Source organism: Aquarana catesbeiana, linkage group LG11 (genome assembly GCF_042186555.1).
Source record: "Aquarana catesbeiana isolate 2022-GZ linkage group LG11, ASM4218655v1, whole genome shotgun sequence".
NCBI lineage: Eukaryota > Metazoa > Chordata > Amphibia > Anura > Ranidae > Aquarana > Aquarana catesbeiana.
Window position 1 is genome coordinate 269,234,610 of NC_133334.1, and position 21,729 is coordinate 269,256,338.

The following is a 21,729-nucleotide window of genomic DNA, read 5'->3' on the forward strand; positions in this document are numbered from 1 at the left end:
AACGGTGTCCTTTCAAACCTGAGCGATGTGAAGCATGTTTCCTGAAGACCTTCAATGCTCAACATCAAGATTACCTTTTATATTCAATGGTACATATTCACACCTTAGCGATATCAAGCTTGTTTGCTGAAGATCTTCAACGCTCAACATCAAAATTAACATTATTTTCGATGGTGCCCATTCACACCTGAGCGATGTGAAGTACGTTTCCTGAAGACCTTAAACGCTCAGCATCAAGGTTCCCTTTATATTCGATGGTGACCATTCACACCTGAGCGATGTGAAGCACATTGCCTGAAGATCTTCAACACTCAACATCAAGATTTCCAATATATTTAATGGTGCCCATTCATACCTGAGCGATGTGAAGTACGTTTCTTGAAGGCCTTCAACGCTCAACATCAAGATTCCCTTTATATTCAATGGTGCCCATTCACACCTGAGCAATGTTATGTACATTTCCTGAAGATCTTCAATGCTCAACATCAATATTTCGATTATATTCAATGGTGTCTATTCACACTCTAATGATGTGAAGCTTATTTCCTGAAGATCTTCAATGCTGAACATCAACATTACCATTATAGTCAATGGTGCCCATTCATACCCAAGTGATGTGAATCACATTTCCTGAAGATCTTCAACGCGCAACATCAAGATTCCTATTATATTCAATAGTGCCTATTCATGCCTGAGCAATGTGAAGCACAATTCCTGAAGATCTTCAACGCATAACATCAAGATTCCCATTATATTGAAATAGTGCCCTTTCACACCTGAGCAATGTGAAGCACATTTCCAGTAGATCTTCAACACACAACATCAAGATTCTCTTTATTTTCAGTGGTGCCCATTCACACCTGAGCGATGCGAAACACATTTCCTGAAGATATTAAACCTTCAACATCAAGATTTCCATTATAATCAATGGTGTCCATTCACACCTGAGCAATCTGAAGCACCTTTCCTGAAGATCTTCAATGCTCCGCATCAATATTTCCATTATATTTAATGGTGCCCATTCACACATGGGGGATGTGAAGCACGTTTCCTTAAGATCTTCAACACTCAGCATCAATATTTCCATTATATTCAATGGTGCCGATTCACACCTGAGCAATATGAAGCACATTTCCTGAAGATCTTCAATGCTCAACATCAAGATTCCCTTTTATATTCAATGGTGTCCATTCACACCTGGGCGTTGTGTTGCTTAAAGTGATTGTAAAGTCTTGTGTTTTTTTTTTCCCTATAAAAATAACAAACATGTTATACTTACCTGCTCTGTTGCAGTGGATTTGCAAAGAACAGCCCAGATCCTCCTCTTGTCGGGTCCCTCTTCTGTGATCCTGGCCCCCTCCCTCCTGTTCAGTGCCCCCACAGCAAGCAGCTTGCTATGGGGGCATCCGAGGCGAGTCCATTCATACACGGAGCCCTGACCCGGCCCGCCCCCTCTCTCCCCTGATTGGCTAGCTGACTTTGATTGACAGCAGCGGGAGCCAATGTCTCAGCCAATCAGGAAGGAGAATCCCGGATGGCTGAGACACTCGTGGACATCGCTGGACAGAGAGGGACCTCAGGTAAGTATTAGGGGGGCTGCTGCACACAGAAGGCTTTTTATCTTAATGCATAAAATACATTAGGATAAAAAACCTTCTGACTTTACAACCGCTTTAAGGCCTCATGCAGTTGGGCGTATGAATTTATGCTGGATTTTTTCTTGTGCCTCTGATGTCATGTTTTATGCATGTATTTATGATTGTTTATGCACATATGACGTTTATAAGCGTATAAGCTTAAACTCATTCTATTGGCTATAATATTAATTAATTCTAGCCAATAGAATGAATGTAAGTGCACTACATGCGCGTTTATGTGTGTTCAGACACGTTATGAGCGTACGTGTGTAAATTTTGCTCATACCATCTTTCAAAAGGCAGCTTCGGGGCATTTTTTTAAGTCCCTAAGCACTATGCGCAAATACGGGCATAAACATCTGCATGTGCATGGCCACATTATTAATTTGAAGCTGCATCCATGGGCATTAAAAAACGCCAGACGCCCCTAATTGCGCCATTTTTTTCTTCCTGTGTGCATGAGCCCTAAAGCTTTGAGCTCAAAGTTCGAAAAAGTACATGAGCTCCTCTGGGGCATAGCCATTTGATTCAGTGGGAGTGGGAGTAAACATAAACATCACCACATTTGGTATTAGGTGGAGGAATAGGGCCCCATTGTTGGTATCATTGGGAGAAATAGTGCCCCATTGTTGGTGTCAATGGGAGAAATGGTGCCCCATTGTTGGTTTTAATAGGAGAAACGATGCCCTGTTGTTGGTGTCAATGGGAAACAATGTGCCCCATTGCTGGTGTCAATGGGAGAAATGGTGCCCCTTTGTTGATTTCAGTTGGCAGAATAGTCTCTCATATCAGTGGAAGGAATAGTGCCCCAAAGGCAGGCATAAAGGCAAGCAAAGTGCCGCATCCGGCCCCCGGGCCGCAGTTTGGAGACCACTGAGACACTAGAGTGAAAAAGCTCCACTCCATGAGCAGTGAACAACTTCAGCAGCAAAGCTTGCAGGTCCTGCCCTTTTTGCACCTCCTTCCAGCTGACTCACTCTCCTCTACTGCCTACCCCTCTCCCTGGCCCTGGGTATATCAGTGCAGTTGTTTAAGCCTTGCATTGATCTTTTAGTCCTTTAGCGCCAGTAGTGAGAAGGCCAAAGAGCACCACCTCCCATGAGCGGAGAACTACTTCAGCAGAAATTGCTGCAGGTCCTGCCCTTTTTGAAACCCTTTCTTAAAGTGCCCATGGTGGTCTACTGCTTACCCCTCTGCCCAACCCTTGATATATCAGTGTAGTTTTTGCACTCCCTCCTGCTTAAGCGCTCCCCTTTTCTGCTTACCCCTTGGCCAAGCTGTGAGTACATCAGTGAAACTTTCCATTGATCTTGTGATCTAAAAGCAATTAAAGGGATCAAGTCAAGTTCAACGAGATCAACCACAAACTTGATATTAAACCCTACAGACCAAGACTGGGATGCCGCTACATTTCATGCGCGTGTAAAGGCAGGTGTCCCAATACTTTTGACAATATAGTGTATGTCTTGTAGGGAGGAAATGCACAAGGAATGTCTATTGCATTTGAGTTTTTATACACATAGCTGGGCTAATGCAATTCCAACAGGACAAAACACTTCTAAGCACAATGAAACATGACCTGAACACATCAAAGAGTGTAATTCAGTTGCCTGATAGATTTCCGTATGTATCTGATAAATGCAAGACAAATGTCAGTATATATAAACCTTTGTGGTCTTCTGGTAGACACCTGGAGAAACCTCCAGGGGAATTAGCCTGTGCTAAGAGTCCAGCTCAGCTACACTGACTGAATGGCAATCAACTGTCATATTTAGAAGATGGAAAATGTACAGAGGTAGGATGATGCTTGTCAATTTTCACTTAGGCAGCCTATAAACAGAGAGCTTATTGATCTTAAGGATTCGACATCCTCACCTTGTTGATGCACATGGACCTCAAGTTCAAGCCCTTACTTGAAAGCAGCCTTTCCCACACTTTTTTATTACCAGCAGAGGAACCCTTAAAAAAATCAGGTTTCAGGGCACCCTATTGTGAAAATACCCCTTATGTTGATAAATAATGGAAAGAATGTCCCTTTTACTGTGGTGGTAAGAATGCCACCCTTATAGACAACTAATAAGATCTTTGGTGGCATGGTGATGGCTCTGCCTGTGTTAGACTCGGGATGATGAAGGCACTATCAGACTGGAGGTCAATCAGCCACAGCTGAGGTTCCTCCTAGCAACCTCTGGAGGAACGCTAGGGTTCCACAGAACCCTGGTTGAGAATGGCTGCTTTAAAGTGTCTTTTACGGAAAATGTCTAGAGTGGTGAAAAGGTTAGAACCTTTTTTTTTAGATTTTTATTGCTATCTGGTTCCCCAGAGTCCTGATGCCCGTTGCTACTGGGACTGAGATTCAAAGCATTGAAGCCAGAGGGTCAACTTCCGAGCAAGTAGCATTTTTAGAGGTAAAGAGTAGTTCTCTTTTTCCGTCCTGCTTCTGCCCTTTACCTCTATGACTAATCCCTGATGGGCGGAGTAAAACGTGTCAGAGGGCGTGGCTTGTGGAGCCGTGCAGCCTGAGACCGCCACTAACATACATTGATACAGACCAGGCTGGGAGAGTGTCAGCTTTTGCGCTTGTGCCCTGTGTGACTCCTGAACCCTGCATGGTACATAATCCTGAGCCCTGTGCAATACACACTCTTGAGCCCTGCACAATACACACTCTTGAGCCCTGCACAATACACACTCTTGAGCCCTGCATGATTTGCATACCCAAACCCTGCACAATACACACTCTTGGGCCCTGCACAATACACACTCTTGAGCCCTGCACAATACACACTCTTGAGCCCTGCACAATACACACTCTTGAGCCCTGCATGATTTGCATACCCAAACCCTGCACAATACACACTCTTGGGCCCTGCACAATACACACTCTTGAGCCCTGCACAATACACACTCTTGAGCCCTGCATGATTTGCATACCCGAACCCTGCACAATACACACTCTTGGGCCCTGCACAATACACACTCTTGAGCCGTGCATAATATGCACAACTGATCCCTGCACAATACACACTTTTGAGCCCTGCATGATTTGCACACCTGATCCCTGCACAATACACACTGCATTCCTGAGCCCTGTGCAATGCACACTCCTGATCCCTACTCCCGGCACGATATACACTACTGATCCCGGCACCCTGTGCAATGCAGTTCTGAGTCCTGGCCACACACCCCCATTTGGCTCTGTCCCATGGAAAGTGGGGGTCATTGTTGGCAATGGGAGTTACTGCACCTATTCCCTGAGAAAAAAAAAGCCCTGCTAGGAGCTGACAATCTATGGTGGCATAACTTACATTAGTTTTAATGTCCCTACAGAGGATACTGACAGCTCCTCAAAGTGCCTGTACCAATAGAGAATTCCCTCTATGGGGGGGTATAGCTAATCCCTCCACCTGTGTCTTACAAAGCAATGAAGGCCGCCTGTGTGACCTATCAAAAGTCGTGAGACTGTCATGAGGAAGCATGGGTTGTGCCGGGTACACTTTAGTTTAGGTTGATTGGTAAGGGTATCTACACTCTCTCTCAGCATTTTTTTTATCACAGGGGAACTCTTAAAATAACTTTCCGGTCTCAGGGAACCCCTGCTAAAAATGACTATATCTACAACTCATGATACATTAGTGTGATGGTCAGTGGGAAGAATGCTCCTTACACTTGTGGTCATTATGAAGAATTACCACCTTACAGATAGTTAAAAAGATCAATGGTGTCAGTGGGAACTTATCTGAGAGGCAGAAGTTGCTCATTGCTTAGGGCGGGGACCCTTAGCAACCTCTGGAGGAACCCTAGTTGAGGAGAAATGCGCCTTACATTTGTGGTCATTGGGAAGAATTACCCCATTACAGATAGCTAAAAAGATCGATGGTGTCAGTGGGAACTTATCTGAGAGGCAGACACTGCTCATTGTTTGGGGAACCCTTAGCACCCTCTGGAGGAACCCTAGGGTTCCATGGAACCCTGGTTGAGGAGGAATTCTCCTTACATTTGTGGTCATTGGGAAGAATTACCCCCTTACAGATAGCTAAAAAGAACAATGGTTTCAGTGTGAACTTATTTGAGAGTCAGAAATTGCTCATTGCTATGGGAACCCATAGCAACCTCTGGAGGAACCCTAGTTGAGGAGGAATGCTCCTTACACTTGTAGTCATTGGGAAGAATTACCCTATTACAGAGAGCTAAAAAGATCGATGGTGTCAGTGGGAACTTATATGAGAGGCAGAAATTGCTCATTGCTCAGGGAACCCCTAGCAACCTTTGGAGAAACCCTAGAGTTCCATGAAACCCTGGTTGAGGAGGCATGCTCCTTATACGTGTAGTCATTGGGAAGAACTACCCCCTTAAAGCTAAAAAGAGCAATGGTGTCAGTGGGAACATATCTAAGAGGCAGCAACTGCTCATTGCTCAAGGAACTTCTAGCCACCTCTGGAGGAACCTTACTCTATATATTGCTTTTTGCCATATTGAAATTGCCTTCAGGCCCTGTATACAAGATGCAGTTGACGTTGCTTCGCCTTCAGTACTCTACGCCAATAAACACTTGCAATCTGCATCCTTGGACATTTCCATACTGATAGGTTTGGCTCTTAATTGCACGCTATAAAAATACTCATTGTGTGTATATATATATATTTTTTTTTTTTCCTCTCCCCCTAAAACAGGAGGCAATTTGCAATCAAAATGCCACCCTCGCCCATTGGCAATTTAAAAGGCTGATGGACACTGAACTTTTTTTTTTATTTTTATTTTTTATACTGCCATTCTTTCAACTTCTTTAATTAACAGCGTTCTTCCGACCACTGCCGGCACTCAAAGTATTGCCGCGGCCTGTTTTCAAATGGTGCCTTAATGAACATATTTGCATGCTATCGGCCCCGTGCGCGAGATCAAACCCACCGTCCGGCGTCACTCAAAATGGCTCGGGCGGATTAGTAAGTAGGTAAAAAAAATAAAAACAAATAAATAAATAAATAAAAAATCTCATTTTGCGTCTGACATTAATAACTTTCAGAAGAGCGAACACTGGTATTTGTGGCTGGACCCCCCTGAACGGAGAGAGAGAGGGCCTGATGTCCTAGACACACAAGGGCACCGAGCTCAGCAACCAACAAGATATGAAAAAATAAATCATGCATAATGCAAAATTTTCTACCTTACATGTTAATTAATGTGTGCAATCAATTACTGACGTTATAATATGAAACGAAAAAGAAGCAGTGGAGAGTAATGGAAATATATAAAAAAAAAAACAAAAAAAACAAAAAAAAAAACACCTATACATTTTTTAATGCTTTTTTTTTTTCCTATTTAAACAAATAGTCTCCCTGCCTCCGAATGCTGTGCGGCGACATGCTTTGAATAACAAGCATCGTAAAATCTAATCAGATTTATAAGGGAAATTGATTATTGTGGCAGGGAAGAGGAGAAGCAAATAAGCCGGAGTTTAAGTGTTAATTTTTATGCTAATCCACAGTGGCTTGCGATGAAGCAATTTTGCGCGGTGGCACAAATATAAAATTGTCCCCTTGCAGAGAGATGTCAGTTTGCCAGACCTGAAAGGAGTAATTTATTAGGTAGGTTCCTATTAGGAGGTGACATAGTAGTTATGCTGCTAAGCACACAATAGGGCTTCAGCAGTTATCCTTGCTTAAGCTGTCGTAACAATGCAACATTCTAGACGGAGTGTTTTGGGGGGGGGCCATAAACATACTGTCATAGGCAGGGTGGTCCCTGTCTAAGGACAAAGGGCTATTTGATACATTCCCTTGTCAAAATAAAGATGCAATTAAATGGCATCTCTGATTTTTTTTTTTTTTTTGCACAGCAGGGGACAAATATATTTAAAAAAAAAAAAAAAAAAAAGGTTTTGGAATGGGGCATGGGCATGTACACCCCCACCCCTCCCTTCCATAAGACCCATCGAGTGTTTTCAGAATGCCATTAAATAATCAATACAGCCCACCACGTGATGATGTCATATTTAAGACAAGCTGTCGGTGACGGCAAGAAAAAAAAAAAAAAAAAATTATAATAAAAAAAAAAAAAAAAACCTGCCGTGACCTTCTTTTCTGTTGCTCTGGAACAGTGACAAAAATCACTTCCACTCTGCGGTTTCACAAAATCTAATTTTTTTTTTTTTTTTTTGGGACAATATTTGAGAGAATTAATAGCGTTAAGGGGTTCTGATGCAATTCACATATAGGTCAATTATATTCACAAACATCTGCTGTGTCACTCGCATTTGCATATAGCATTCATATGTAAATGACGCCTCTCTTTTTTTTTTTTCTTTTTTTTCTCGAGTAATATATTAAAAAATACACGCCAGATTTGCATATCACTTTAGATCGGTGTATTAGAAACAATTTATCATTTGCTGCTTTCTTGCTGCTTTTTTTTTTTTTTAAGGAAAAAAAGAAAGTAAAGAGGAAGGGGGGGGGGGGACAATATGTTGAAAGATGGGTGTTATATCTGAGGACATGTGTGATTTCCTACAAGGAGCCCTTAGTGGGAACACTTCCATTTTAAAGCAGCTTATGTCCCTTATAAATCAATAATCACACAGATGGACGAATGATAATCTATTTAGGATGCCTGATAGCAAATATTGTTGTACAGATGATTAGAGAACGTCGTTCTTTTTAGCAGCAAAAGGCTCTCCTCTAAAATGGTAAGTTTGGACGAAAAGCCTAAAAAAGATTTTTTAAAATTTAAAAAAAAATATATACTTAAGTATTTAGCAGAAAGGCTTAAAAAAAAAAAATAAAAAAAAATAAAGACTTGTACTCAAGTATTTAGCAGAAAAGCTTTTGGCATGGACTAGATCAAGAACACAGAGGACGGGAGGAAAAAAAAAAAAAAAAGTAAAGAACAAAGAGATTTTAAAGCATCTGCCAATATAATAATATCAATCCCTGTGCCTTTAACAAAACAGGGCCTCTTAATGGAATTGTGACTTCAGGTGTAAATAGTATTAAAGGCTGCATTGTCCGGGCTCCGGCGCGTTCCGGCTAAAATGCAGGTTGTCAGGAGTGGCAGCTGCATGGAATAGTGATAAATATAAGCAGGTATTGATCTGATGAAAATGAAGGATTCTTGTGCCTCCGAGTGTTTAGCTTCCTTGACTAGAGGACATCACCGGGGGCCTTGCCTTGAGATAGGTTTTTCGTTCGGGTTTTATTTCATCTTTAACCTTTTTTTTGTTGTCCCGGCAGATGTTCCTTGACCTCCAAAATTTGGCAAATTTGTTGTGTTTTTGTTTTGTTTTTTTTACTTCTCATTTAATGTTACATTTTGATTTCTGTTTTGTTGCAGTGACGAGGGGATAAGGCATTCCGCGAGCAAGCCTGCCTTGGCCTAAAGGCCGTACACCTACCCCCCACCCCCACCCCCCAATCAGACCGTCTGTCCTTAAAACAAGCATGCAGGTCAGCTGTTAAGGTAAGAAGATGGTAAAAGTATTATCCAAACTTCTACTTTGTGCACATTTTATAATAAAATGGTTCCTTTTTACGGGGTGGGCAGGAGGGGGCGGCTTCCCTGGGTGCAATGGTTTATCACAGGGATGGGGAATCCCTGTGCCATTTGCTTCTGTTACAAGGTGGACAGGAGTAGTGACAGCGACATCACTGCTAACCCTAACCCAAAGGGAAGGGGGGGGGGGGCGCAGTTTGGCATATTTGCCCTGGGCGCTGCATGAGCTTGTCCTGGTACTGGGTATATGCCAGTCAACGTTGCAAATTAAAGAGACGCCATCGCTTCGCTCTAAAATTGGGCCTAGTGATTGGGCATTAGATCTGAGCAGTTCTCAATGTCTGTGAAAGCCCCTACCCTAACCCATTGATGCCATACTCATACCTGATACCTGTTTAGCAGTGCTGTCACATCCTCCGTCATGTAAAACTGCATGGGCTTAGTGATTGGCTGGGTGAACTGAGTAGTGTCAAGTGGGACGTGTCTGTGAAAAGCACTTACCCTGACCCATTGATACCAATGGACTTGGTGAATGACTGTTTGACGTGTCTGTGAAAAGTCCCCACCCCCACCCATGACAGCCTTACCCATAGCTATTGAGCAGCCCCGAATAGGATGTGTCTGTAAAAAGCCCCTACCCTGACCTAAGGTTACCATACTGATACCCATTGTGCGGTAATGTCACACCATCCGTCATGGAAAATTGCTTGGGCTAAGTTTAACCAGACCAGTGCCGAATGTGACATGTTGGTGAAAAGTCCCTACCCTCACCCATTGATACCATACTCCCTACCCTAGACCCATTGAGCAGTGATGTCAGCTTGGGCTAAGTGATTGACTGTTTGACTAGAGCAGTGCCGAATGAGACGTGTCTGTGAAAAGCCCCTACCCTGATCTATACTTGATACTTATTGAGTAATGATGTCACAACATCCGTCATAGAAAATTGCTTGGGTTAAGTGATTGACTGTTTGATTAGAGCAGTGTCCAATGGGTCTGTGAAAAGCCCCTACCCCGACCAAATAATACCATACCAATAACTATTGAGCAGTGACGTCACACCCTCCATCATGTAAAATTTTTTGGGCCTAGTGATTGTCTGTTTGACCAGAACAGTGCCGAATGGGACATGTCTGTGAAAAGTCCCTACCCCCCACCCATTGATACCATAACCCTACCCATACCTATAAAGCGGGACGTCACACCCTCCATCATGTAAAATTGCTTGGGCTTAGTGATTGGCTCGTTGGAACTGAGCAATGTTGAATGTGATTGGCTGTTTGAACTGAGCAGTGCCGAATGTGATTGGCAGTTTAAAATGTGCTGAATAGGTCTGTGAAAAGCCTCTACCCTGACCTAATGATACCATACTGATACCCATTGAGTGGTGATGTCACACCATCCATCATGGAAAATTGCTTGGACTAAGTCAGTTTTTTTTCAATTCCAGTCCTCAAGGCGCAGGTCGTGTTTTCAGGCCTTCCATTACTTTGCACAGGTGATTTGATCAGTTTCACTGCCTTAGTAATTACCACAGCCGTTTCATCTGAGGGAAATCCTAAAAACATGACCTGTTGGTGCGCCTTGAGGACTGGAATTGAGAAACACTGAGCTAAGTGATTGACTGTTTACCCAGAGTAGTACCGAATGTGAGGTGTGGGTAAAAAGTCCCAACCCTCGCCCATTAATACCTTACCAATAACTTTTGAGGAGTGCTAAATATGATGTATCTGTGAAAAGCCCCTACCATGACCCATTGATACCATACTCCCTGCTCTATACCCATTGAGCAGTAATGTCAAACCATCCATCATGGAAACTTGCTTGGGCTAAGCGATTGACAGTTTGACTAGAGCAGTGCCAAATGGGAGTACGGTATGTCTGTGAAAAGCCCATACCTCAACCCAATAATACCAATACCTTTTGAGAAGTGACATCACACCGTCTGTCATGGAAAATTTTTCAGGCCTAGTGATTGACTGTTTGACCAAAGCAGTGCTGAATAGGACGTGTCTGTGAAAAGTCCCAACCCAATAATACCATACCCTTACCCCTAAATATTGAGCAGTGACATCACACCCTCTATCATGTAAGCTTGGTTTTAGTGATTGGCTGTTCAAACTGAGAAATGCAGAGTGGGAGGTGCCTGTAAAAAGCCCTTACCCTTGGGGCTTAGTGATTGGCTGTTCGAAATGAGCGGTGCCGAATGGGACGTGTCTGTGAAAAGCCCTTACCCTGACCTATTAATACCATAATTGATACCCATTAAGCAATGGTGTCACACCATCCATCATAGAAAACTGTTTGGCCTAGTGATTGTCTGTTTGACCAGGGCAGTGCCAAATAGGACGTATCTCTGAAAAGTTCCTACCCCGACTCATTGATACCATACCCTTACCCATAACTATTGAGCAGTGACTTCACACCCTCCATCATGTAAAATTGCTTGGGCTTAGTGATCGGCTGTTTGAACTGAGAAGTGTTGAATAGGACGTGTCTGTGAAAAGCCCCTACTCTGACCCATTGATACCATAACTCATACCTACTGGGCGGTGATGTCACATCCTGTGTCATGTAAAAAAATAGTGATTGGCCATAAGACTTAAGCAGTGCTGAATGGGACGTGTTTGTGAAATCCCTTACCCCCAACCTATTGATACCATACCCATTCCCAGTACTCATTGAGTAGTGACCTCACGCCATTTGTCATTTAAAATGGTTGGGTCTAGTGATTGGCTATATGACCCTGAGTACTGCTAAATGAGATGTGCCTGTGAAAAGCCCCTACCCCATCCTATTGTTACCATACCCTTTCTCCATATTCATTGAGCAGGAATATCACACCCTCTATCATGTAATGTTGCTTGAGATAATGATTGGCTATTAGACCTGAGCAGTGCTAAATGGGATGTGTATGTAAAAAGCCCCTACCCCATCCTATTGTTATCATACTCTTTCTCCATATTCATTGCGGTCCACGCCAAGGAGTTAAAGGGACATTCATCCCTTAAAAATACCTAGCGATAAAACTGTCTCATTCAGTAGCATTATAATTGAGACAGTTGTCTAATTTTTACAAAAAAAAGCCATAATTTACTTAAACATAATTTATGGCTTTTATTTTATCATTTTATTAAAAATGAAATCACTTCAGTTATAATACTACTGAATGAGACAGTTTTACCACTAGGGATTTTCAATGGTTGTATGTCCCTTTAAACTTGAAATGGCTTTGCCAGGATGGAAAATTGTGAAGGGTTGATATTTTTATTATTAGGCAGGGGTGCTTTTAGTAATGTCTGGGGCTTTAAAAAACGGAAGGGGCTTTATGGCGACTTAAACTTTTAATGTTTTTAACATTGCAATGTTTATCTCCTATTCGCCTCCCTGCCTGTCTCCAAGCACCGCCCATGGGGACTAGCAGGGAGAGCAAAGACCTTGCAAGGTGACAAGCATTGATTGGGTGCTTCGTTAGGAAAGGGGAGTATGGAGCTCCCTTAACGCTCAGCAGAAAGCGCAACTGTTGAGCGAGTAAATGAGGCACCGGCCCCCCCATGAGAAGAAAAACTTTATTCTTTCAGGCTACCCTCCCACAAGGAAGCACTTGGGTGCTCAGTACAAGCGCATGCTGAGCAGCCAAATCAAGCTCCAGTGTCTGCTCCATTAGGGGCAAAGAAAAAAAAGAAGACCCTGCTGCTTGCCCACAACAGGGCTAAAAAAAAAAGGCACCGCCGGGAACTCGGGCAATATCATTTGCGCATTCCTGATACTTTTGACCATGCATTACTGCAACTCATAAGTGTGAAGGCAGCCTAAAACAACTTAAAAAAGTTGAGTCATAGATGCTACTCTGGGGAGGCTTCTAGCTGCGCTTGATTGAGGGCTGGACTGTGAGTCATTGAGCTTCCTACTTGGGCCATCAAGAGCCCTAGTTGACCCTTGACAACTAGTCCAGGAATTCAGTAAGGACAGCATTTAGGTTAATATTGTAATAATAACCCATTAAAGATGTTACTCTGGAGAGGATTCTACCTGCTCTCGATCCAGGGCTCTATGCACCTTCTACCACAAAGAGTCATTCAGCTTCCTACTTGGGCCATCAAAAACCCTAGTTGACGCTTAACAACTAGTCTGGAAGTTCTGTGAGGATATGATTTATGTTTATATTGTAATAATAACCTATCATAGATGTTACCCTAAGGAGGCTTCTACCCGCACTCGATCCAGGGCTCTATGCACCCTTTACCACAAGTCATTTGTCTTCCTACTTGGGCCATCAAGAGCCCTAGCTGACTCTTGACAACTAGTCCGGGAGTTCAGTGAGGACATCATTTAGGTTATTATGTAATATTAACTGACAGCAACATTTGATGTGATTTCCAGTTTTTCACATGCTTGCCTGTCCATATTTTCATGATGTTATTTGATAGCCAGCGGCTATCTGTATGTTATGCCGTTAATGCTTCTGCTAAGCAATTAGTGAAAAAGAAGGACAGGCCATGCAAAGGTTACATTGTTTTTGAATACCTCTTTTAAAGGAGAAAAGAGAACCAGTCACAATTGGGCCTATGAAAGAATCTGAATATATAGTCTTCAATTGGAATAAATGTTTGCACATACTTATGAAAGATTTATATTTGTCCCCATTATTTCGCTTTTTATTTTCTTTGTGTAAGTTCGACTTTGAGTTGCCAAGTCAGGATTCAGATGCCACGTAAAGTCTGACAGTCGCTGCCCTGTCAACTGCCTATACCAGACATTCTCAACCAGGGTTCTGTGGAACTCTAGGGTTCCTTTTGAGGTTGCTAGGGGTTCCTTGAACTGTAGCTTATTGACCTTCTGTTTGATGGTGCCTCCATAGTTCCAGGGCCAACACCACTTGGCAAAGCCAGCAGCGTGACACCAATTATCTTTTTTTCTGCCATTCTAACCACCACTGTTATGCCCCGTACACACGATCGGACATCCATGGATTTTTTCAGACGGATGTTGGCTCAAACTTGTCTTGCATACACACGGTCACACAAATCTTGTCGGAAATCCCGAACGTCAAGAACGCGGTGACGTACATCACGTACGACGAGCTGAGAAAAATGAAGTTCAATAGCCAGTGCTGCTTTTCTGCTTGATTCCAAGCAAGCGTGGAATTTTGTGCATCGGAATTGTGTACACACGATTGGAATTTACCACAACGGATTTTGTTGTCGGAAAATTTGAGATCCAGATCTCAAATTTTGTGTGACAGAAATTCCGATGGAAAATGTCCGATGGAGCCTACACACGGTTGGAATTTCCGACAACACGCTCCCATCGAACATTTTCCGTTGGAAAATCTGACCGTGTGTACAGGGCATAAGAGTTTAATTCTTTTGTAGAGAGAACCTTTACCATCCCCCTCTGATTTTTTTTCTTTCCTAACCCTTGCTTACTTGGTTGCAGGTCCTGCACGGCAAACACACTCACCCGCCCAGTGGTGTCCTGTGCCCTCCATCTGCATGTGTGACGTCATCGGGAAGCCTCCGGCTATTCCAGATTCAGCCGGTGGCTCCCCCAATGGCTCACCACTAGGCCCACCCCCCCTCCCCTTTTCTCAATGAAAGCAAAGGCCTCCCCAGATCGCAAGGATAACGTGCCACAAATTTGTGGCGGTGTTGAATTGTAAGTCTTGTTAACTTACTGGACATTTTCACTGATAAGATGTACACTTGTTAGAGCACTTGAAGCACAAGTTCTAGTTAACACAACAGGGAACATAGATGAAACTTCAGGCACAGTGCCCCCTGTGGTGGGATGACTATCGCACAACATAACTGAACCAGAACTTGCAGCAGACTTGCAGAATGTTTGCAAAGAAGGTGATCTGGACTTGCTGCAATTGTGCAACAAACTTGTAAAGACTGACAAGTCTAGCAATGGCTTAGCAAGTCATTTTCAAACTTGCAGCTCAAGTGCTTGCTATCTGGGTCCCAGGACATGTGACATGCATATCCCGGGAGACACAACGGGCAATGTGCACATCAGTCGCCTAGGCGAACAATGTGCTTGGGGGGGGGGGCAGGCCAGAAGTATTTTAATTAACAAGAAAAGGTAAATCTAAAAAAAAGCCCTATTTTTGAACAGGGGAGGGGAGGAGGGGTGCAGAGAAGGGAAGATAGAAACTAGGATGAAGATATGTTTTAAGGACTACCAATGTCTAAGGCATTTTTTCAATTGCCCCCAGATGAATCGATCTTAGTAAGGGTTCCTTCAGACCTAAACATTATTTTAGGGGTTCCTCTGGGGTGAAAAGGTTAAAAAAAAGTTGGCCTATACTGTTTTCCAGCTCCTATGAGTGAATAACAATGTCAGATACCCTGCATTTGATGCTGCCAAGCAGTTTCTGGAGCTAGGAGACACAGCTACAACTGGAGCAATTAGAATCCAGGGAGCTGTGGATAGTAGCCAATCAGCTCCTGACTTCAGCTTGTTCAATTAAGCTTTGACAGTAAAACCTGGAAGCTGATTGGTTTCTTTGCAGAACTGCACCAGATTTTGCCCTCTCCAGTTTTAGTAAATCCCCCCCCCCCACTGTGTGAGATTGAGCAGATTGGAGGGCAGAGTAATGCCCCGTACACACGATCGGATTTTCCGACAACAAATGTTGGATGTGAGCTTGTAGGCGGAAAGTCCGCCCGTGTGTATGCTCCATTGAACATTTGTTGGACTTTCCGCCAACAAATGTTGGCTAGCATGCTCTCAGATTTTCCGCCAACAAACGTTTGTTGTCGGATTTTCCGATCATGTGTACACAAGTCCGTCGAAAAAAGTCCAAAGTACAAACACGCATGCTCGGAATCACACCTCACTATTTAAGTTCCTTTTTATCGGCTCGCCATACGTCTTGTACGTCTTTACGTTCGTAATTGTTGGCCAACATTTGTGTGACCGTGTGTATGCAAGACAAGTTGGAGCCAACAACCTTCGAACAAAAATCCACAGTTTTGTTGTCGGAAAGTCCGATCGTGTGTACGGGGCATTAGACACACAATGAAAATAAGGCTAAACATGCTAGAAAATGTACACGTGCTGTATATATAGCACATTATAATAAATTCATTCTGATTTTTTAGATTCTAAGCACAGTTTTCACTATCTCTATGTAGGATGATGCCTTTTGGCCAGGGTGTAACAAAAACCTAGAGTACTGGTTTATGTATTCAGTACATGTGACTCGTTCTCCTTATAAAGCCCTATACTTTTTTTTTTTTTCATTTGCTAATGCCAAAATACTTATCAAGCCAGTTCACTATTTGCCCCGGCCATCTGGCCACAAAGTGGTTAAAACTAATTATATGTTCATCTCCATATCTGATAATTTAATTTATTTAGGTATTCAGACTACAGAATGTAATGAGGATTCTTTCATGGTCACTGATAATTGATGCCAATCAGATCGGAACAAAAGAATAATGTAATCTCCCTTTCCAGACAAGCTGGGTGTCTCTTTATGCCAGTAAAAGAAACCTATAAAAAATGTTTTACCAAAAATATATACCCTGCTTTACTATACTGACGGTGTAAAGGGACGAGGCTTGTAGAAAAAAATGGCCCAGAGTAAGTAGCTATAGGAGAAAATATATCGGTGGTGACTTTGCAAGGTTCTCAAGAAGGTCCAGGTCCAAGTTTGAGAATAGGCTTCCTATTGATGACACTTTTTTGGTCTATCAAAAATCAGCACACCAATTTTTGGCACCAGGTTGTGTGTAAGTGAGTTATGGCTTATCTGGTAGTAGTTGGTCACATTCGACTGGACTTGTTTTGTAATGTTGAAGACCTGTCATAGTGTTTCCAATCCACTTCAGTTCGGTGTCAGGAACACGCCCCAACATTTTATCTAAACAGGTAGCACCAACGCCTTGATCCATGGAAAGGCAGATGTCATTTACCCAGAATAGGATGGGAGGTGTGAAAATTGTGGAACCATCCTGTTCTAATTACATAATCCCATCCTTGGTGTCAGGATGGCTTCATAGGTGTTAATCCTTTGATTCACATGGCTGAAGTGATTTTTTTTCAAATCGCCAGAGATGTTAAAACGGCATTTTATGTGGAAGTAGGATGGAGTTAAAAGCCCCACCCCTGTTCATTGATGGTTGTTCCAGTTTGACGTAGATGACCTCTTTCATGCCTCTTGCGAAACAGTTCTCTACCCAAAATGTGCCCCTCATTGTCCTCAAAAGAACATTCCTTTTCCTTAAAGCGGGGTTCCACCCAAATTTTGAACAATGTCTGTATGTATTCTCTTCCTTGCCTAGATGCTGACATGCCGTTTAAAAAAATTTAAATTGCCGTAATTACCTTTTATTTTTCTATTCTTCTTTGCACTTCCTGGTTCTCCTCCCGTGGGAGTAGGCTTGTTTCTAGCCTCTCCCAGACTCCTGGGAGCTAGTCTCAGGCTTCCCAGGATGCCACTGAGCATGTGCGGGAATGAGCGGTGAATGCTGGGAGCACAGCAGTCACCACATCCAGGAAATAAATGCTTGTGGGCTTCAAATGCCCACAATGAAGATGGAAACCGCCTGCAGTGAATAATATAAGTTATTCTTTCCGACGAAATCTGACACAGGCGGACATATTACACACAATATGTGAGTATGTAATGCTGAGAAGAAAAGTTTGTGAATGAACTCAAAAAAAAAAAAAATGATAGATAGGTGGACCCCTGCTTTAAGGTGTAGGAGTATTGCTGAGCCTTGACATGTTGAATTTGCCCACACTCCAGCCCTAACACCTCAGTCCAGCTTTAACCCTACATCTCTAACTCCACAACCTAGCCCTAATTCTGCAGATCGAATGCCACAATTCAACCCTAACTATACGACTGTAACCCCACAGTCCAACCGTAAACCTTAAACTTTAACACTACAACCCAACCCAAACCCTAACATTGCTACTCCACAACCCACCCCTGCAATGCAACTCTAACCACACAACCAAACCATAACTCTTTAGTTCTAATACTACAACCCAACCCTAACTTTAAAGCTCTAACAACCAAAATACTTAAAGGGGTTGTAAAGTCTCATGATTTTCCACCTTAATGCATTCTATGCATTAAGGCGAAAAACCTTCTGTGCTTCAGTTGCCCCCCAAACTTACCTGAACCCGATCTTTCCAGCGACAAGCCCAGCAGCTCCAGCTGCTGTCTTGGGTCTTCATTGGACAAATTGATAGCAGCAGGAGCCATTGGCACCCGCTGCTGTCAATCAAATCCAGGGACACGGGAGCCGGGGGGCGGGAGCCTAGTCCTACTGTCTGTGTCAATGGACTCGGGAGCGCGCCCGCACGGGTGCCCCCATGGAAAGTGGCTCTCCATGGGGGGCACCCGATAAAGAGGCGGAGCCAGAAACACCGCTGGGGCACCCCAGGAGAGGAGGATCGGGGCTGCTCTGTGCAAAACCCTTGCACAGAGCAGGTAAGTATGACATGTTTGTTATTAATATAAAGAATAACAAAATCTTTACAATCACTTTAAGCTTAGGCCAAGGCTTAGGAATTAAAATTAAATTAAACTTATCACCTGACAAATACTGGGGTTGCCTAATGTTGACTCTCTTCTGCAAAAAGTTTGAAGTTCAAGGGACATGCGTCATTGGCTAACTTCGATAATTGTAGATGAAAGCTTTCCAGACCTTTCTTAGGTCCCTTATTAAAGTAGAATTATAGAATTAGAGGTAATTTTTTTTTTTTTTTTATTTTGGATAGCATAAAGGAGGCTTATTCCCTTTTTTAGTAAATGGGTGTATAATGATGCGCTTTTTTGGTTACTGCAATAATCTATTAAACACATCTTATAAACCATTCTTATTTCTGTAGCATGATAGGTACAGAAATAAGAATGTGAAAAATATTTTGTCTATACAAGGACAATATTAGAAATAATATTAGAAAGAACAAAAGCCCAGGTGCAAATCAATTAGTTCCAGGCCATAGGGTGATTATTATCAACCATATCCAGTGAAGACCTATATAGGGGCAACAATGGTATAACAATGTTTCTCCACACTTCAATTTTGTATTCATTTTACAATAGTACTCTATGGGATTGAGCTACTAAAACTGGAGAGTGCAAAATCTGGTGCGGTTGTACATGGTAGCCAATCAGCTTCTAACTTCAGCTTGTTCAATTAGGCTTTGACAAAAAAACCTGGAAGCTGATTGTTTTCTATGTAGAGCAATGGCGGCCTGTCCATAAGGTGCACTGGGGCGCTGCCCCCCTAATCCATGCACCCGGCCCCTAATCTACATGCTGGATGCATGGATTCCAATGGGTTTTTTTTTTTTTAAAACATGATTAGAGCCAGAGGCTTAAAAAAAAGGAAAAAAAAAAGTGGGCTCGGGGCGCAGAGCACTGTGCCCTGAGCCCACCCAGCTGTGTGACAATATTGAATGAATATTCGCTATTGTCTTCCTAATTCTCCTCCCGGCCAATCAGGAAGCAAGTCCTGAGAACCGATTGGCTGAGAGGAGAAGTGATCATATTGGCCGTCGAGGAGGAGAAGACGCATGGGAAGCCGAGGAGGGGAAGCCGCCGTGAAGCTGAGGAGGAGGAGACGCAGAGTAAAGCCACCGTAAAGCCGAGGAGCAGGTGATGCAGGGGAGGCTGCCATAAGGCTGAGGAGGAGATGCAGGGGAAGCCAACATGAAGCCGAGGAGGAGGAGGAGATGCAGGGTGAAGCCGCTGTAAAGCCCAGGAGGAGGAGACACAGGGGAAGCCGCCGTGAAGCCAAGGAGGAGAAGCCGCCGTAAAGCCAAGGAGGGGAAGCCGCCATAAAGCCGAGGAGGAGGAGATGCAGGGGAAGCCGCCGTGAAGCCGAGGAGGAGGAGATGCAGGGTGAAGCCGCTGTGAAGACAAGGAGAAGGAGACGCAAGGGAAGCTGCCATGAAGCCGAGGAGGAGAAGACGCGGAGGAAGCCACCATGAAGCAGAGGAGAAGCCGCCAAGGAGGAAGTGCCGAGGAGCTAGAAGAAGTAAGTGCGGGGCTGGTGGGCTGATGATCAAGTGATACGGGGGGGTGTGGGACGACCACGAGAGGGGTGGCAATTGGTTTGTTTGCCACCCCTCCCCAAAAAATGGAGCACCAGCCGCCACTGATGTAGAGCTGCCCCAGATATTGCACTCTCAGTTTTAGTAAATTAACAATTCTCATTGCGCTGAATGTATCTCTAAGTAGATGGGTAGTCCATCTGGGGGGGGCAAGCAGGACAGGGTGGCCACGTTCACATACACAAAGGGGGCATGGGGAACAAACGTAGCCACCCTAAGACAGGGAGACGGAGAATAACAGATAAACGCTTGCCTTTCGAGAGATGAAACAATGATAGATTGAGATAGAAGGTACATTCTTAGAATATTTAACCATATTGCCTTTAATTTATTTGATACAAAATGTGAGCCTAGTGTCACTTTAAGCAAAAGCAAATTTCCGATGTCGATGTCCCTTTAAATAAGAGTGATCTTGACTGCTATAGGCACAGAGCGTGTGATACAATTACTATAGCTATCTAATACATATCGCAACAAAAGATTAAAAGGCGAAACTTCAAAGGCAAAGACTAAACATCTGGAAACCGAATATCATATCCTGTTGCATATTTTATTTGCATATTTTTCAAGGAAGCTCTTGTGGGTTTAAGATTCTTATTATTCTAAATGATGGAATGGATGCCTGACCACACTTTTCCTGTGAAAAACTGATAAGTTTAGACATCGAGAGAGCCACTTGCCAGAAGTTTTTTTTTTTTTTTTTTTTCCTCTAGAAATGCCTGTTGTTATTCAGAATGGTTTTCACATAAACAAATCAGATTGCAAATTAAAAATAGATTCCCTGAAAGACTTGAGATTAAATGGTAAATTATAACAAGGCTTCTATTTTTTTTTTTTTTTACAAAGACGTGATTTTGCACTTTATAGATTCTGTTTTATGGTGGTTTCCGTTTTTTTTTTGAAGAGTAACCCTCCTAGATGGTCAGTGACTACTCATGTTTGACTCTTCAATGTATTGTTTGCAGTTAGCATCTCTACTGAATGACTGGTGTTAGGTAATCAGATACAGGATAAGCTACCTTGCTGTTAAAGTGATTGTAAAGGAAAAAAAAAATAAAAATAAATAACAAATATGTCATACTTACCTTCTCTGTGCTATGGATTTGCACAGAGCAGCTCTGATCCTCCACTTCTCAGGTCTCCCGCTGGTGCTCTGGGCCCCTCCTCCTTGCCGAGTGCCCCCCCATAGCAAGCTGCTTGCTGTGGGGGCTCTCATGCTTGCTCGCTCCATAAGAGCGCGGCTCAACCCCGCCCCTGCTCCCTCCTCACTGGCTGTGATTGTTGTCTGTGTTTTTTGAACAGTGTTCCTCTGAGGAAGCCCTTAGGTGCGAAACATGTCGGGATAAAAACATCATATCTTGAAAATGTCTTCCATGACGTGATAAAATGATTACCTTTTTATGTCATACAATTTTTAACGATGTACAAATAAAATTATTAATGATTATTTATTATTAAAATTAATTATTATTAATTATTATTATTAAAATTATTTAAAATTTAAAAATTTTAAAAGAAAACT

General features: G+C 43.0%; 1 protein-coding gene across 3 annotated transcripts in view; it reads left to right on the forward strand.

The window, feature by feature from the left end:
- The window catches only part of ZNF536 (zinc finger protein 536), a 556,044-nt gene that overhangs the window by 252,209 nt on the left and 282,106 nt on the right, over nucleotides 1-21,729 (forward strand). For all 3 annotated transcript variants that reach the window (XM_073605824.1, XM_073605822.1, XM_073605823.1), the window contains one exon: nucleotides 8,964-9,089. The gene's annotated coding sequence lies outside the window, so the exon portion shown is untranslated. The remainder of the gene's footprint in view (nucleotides 1-8,963; nucleotides 9,090-21,729) is intronic.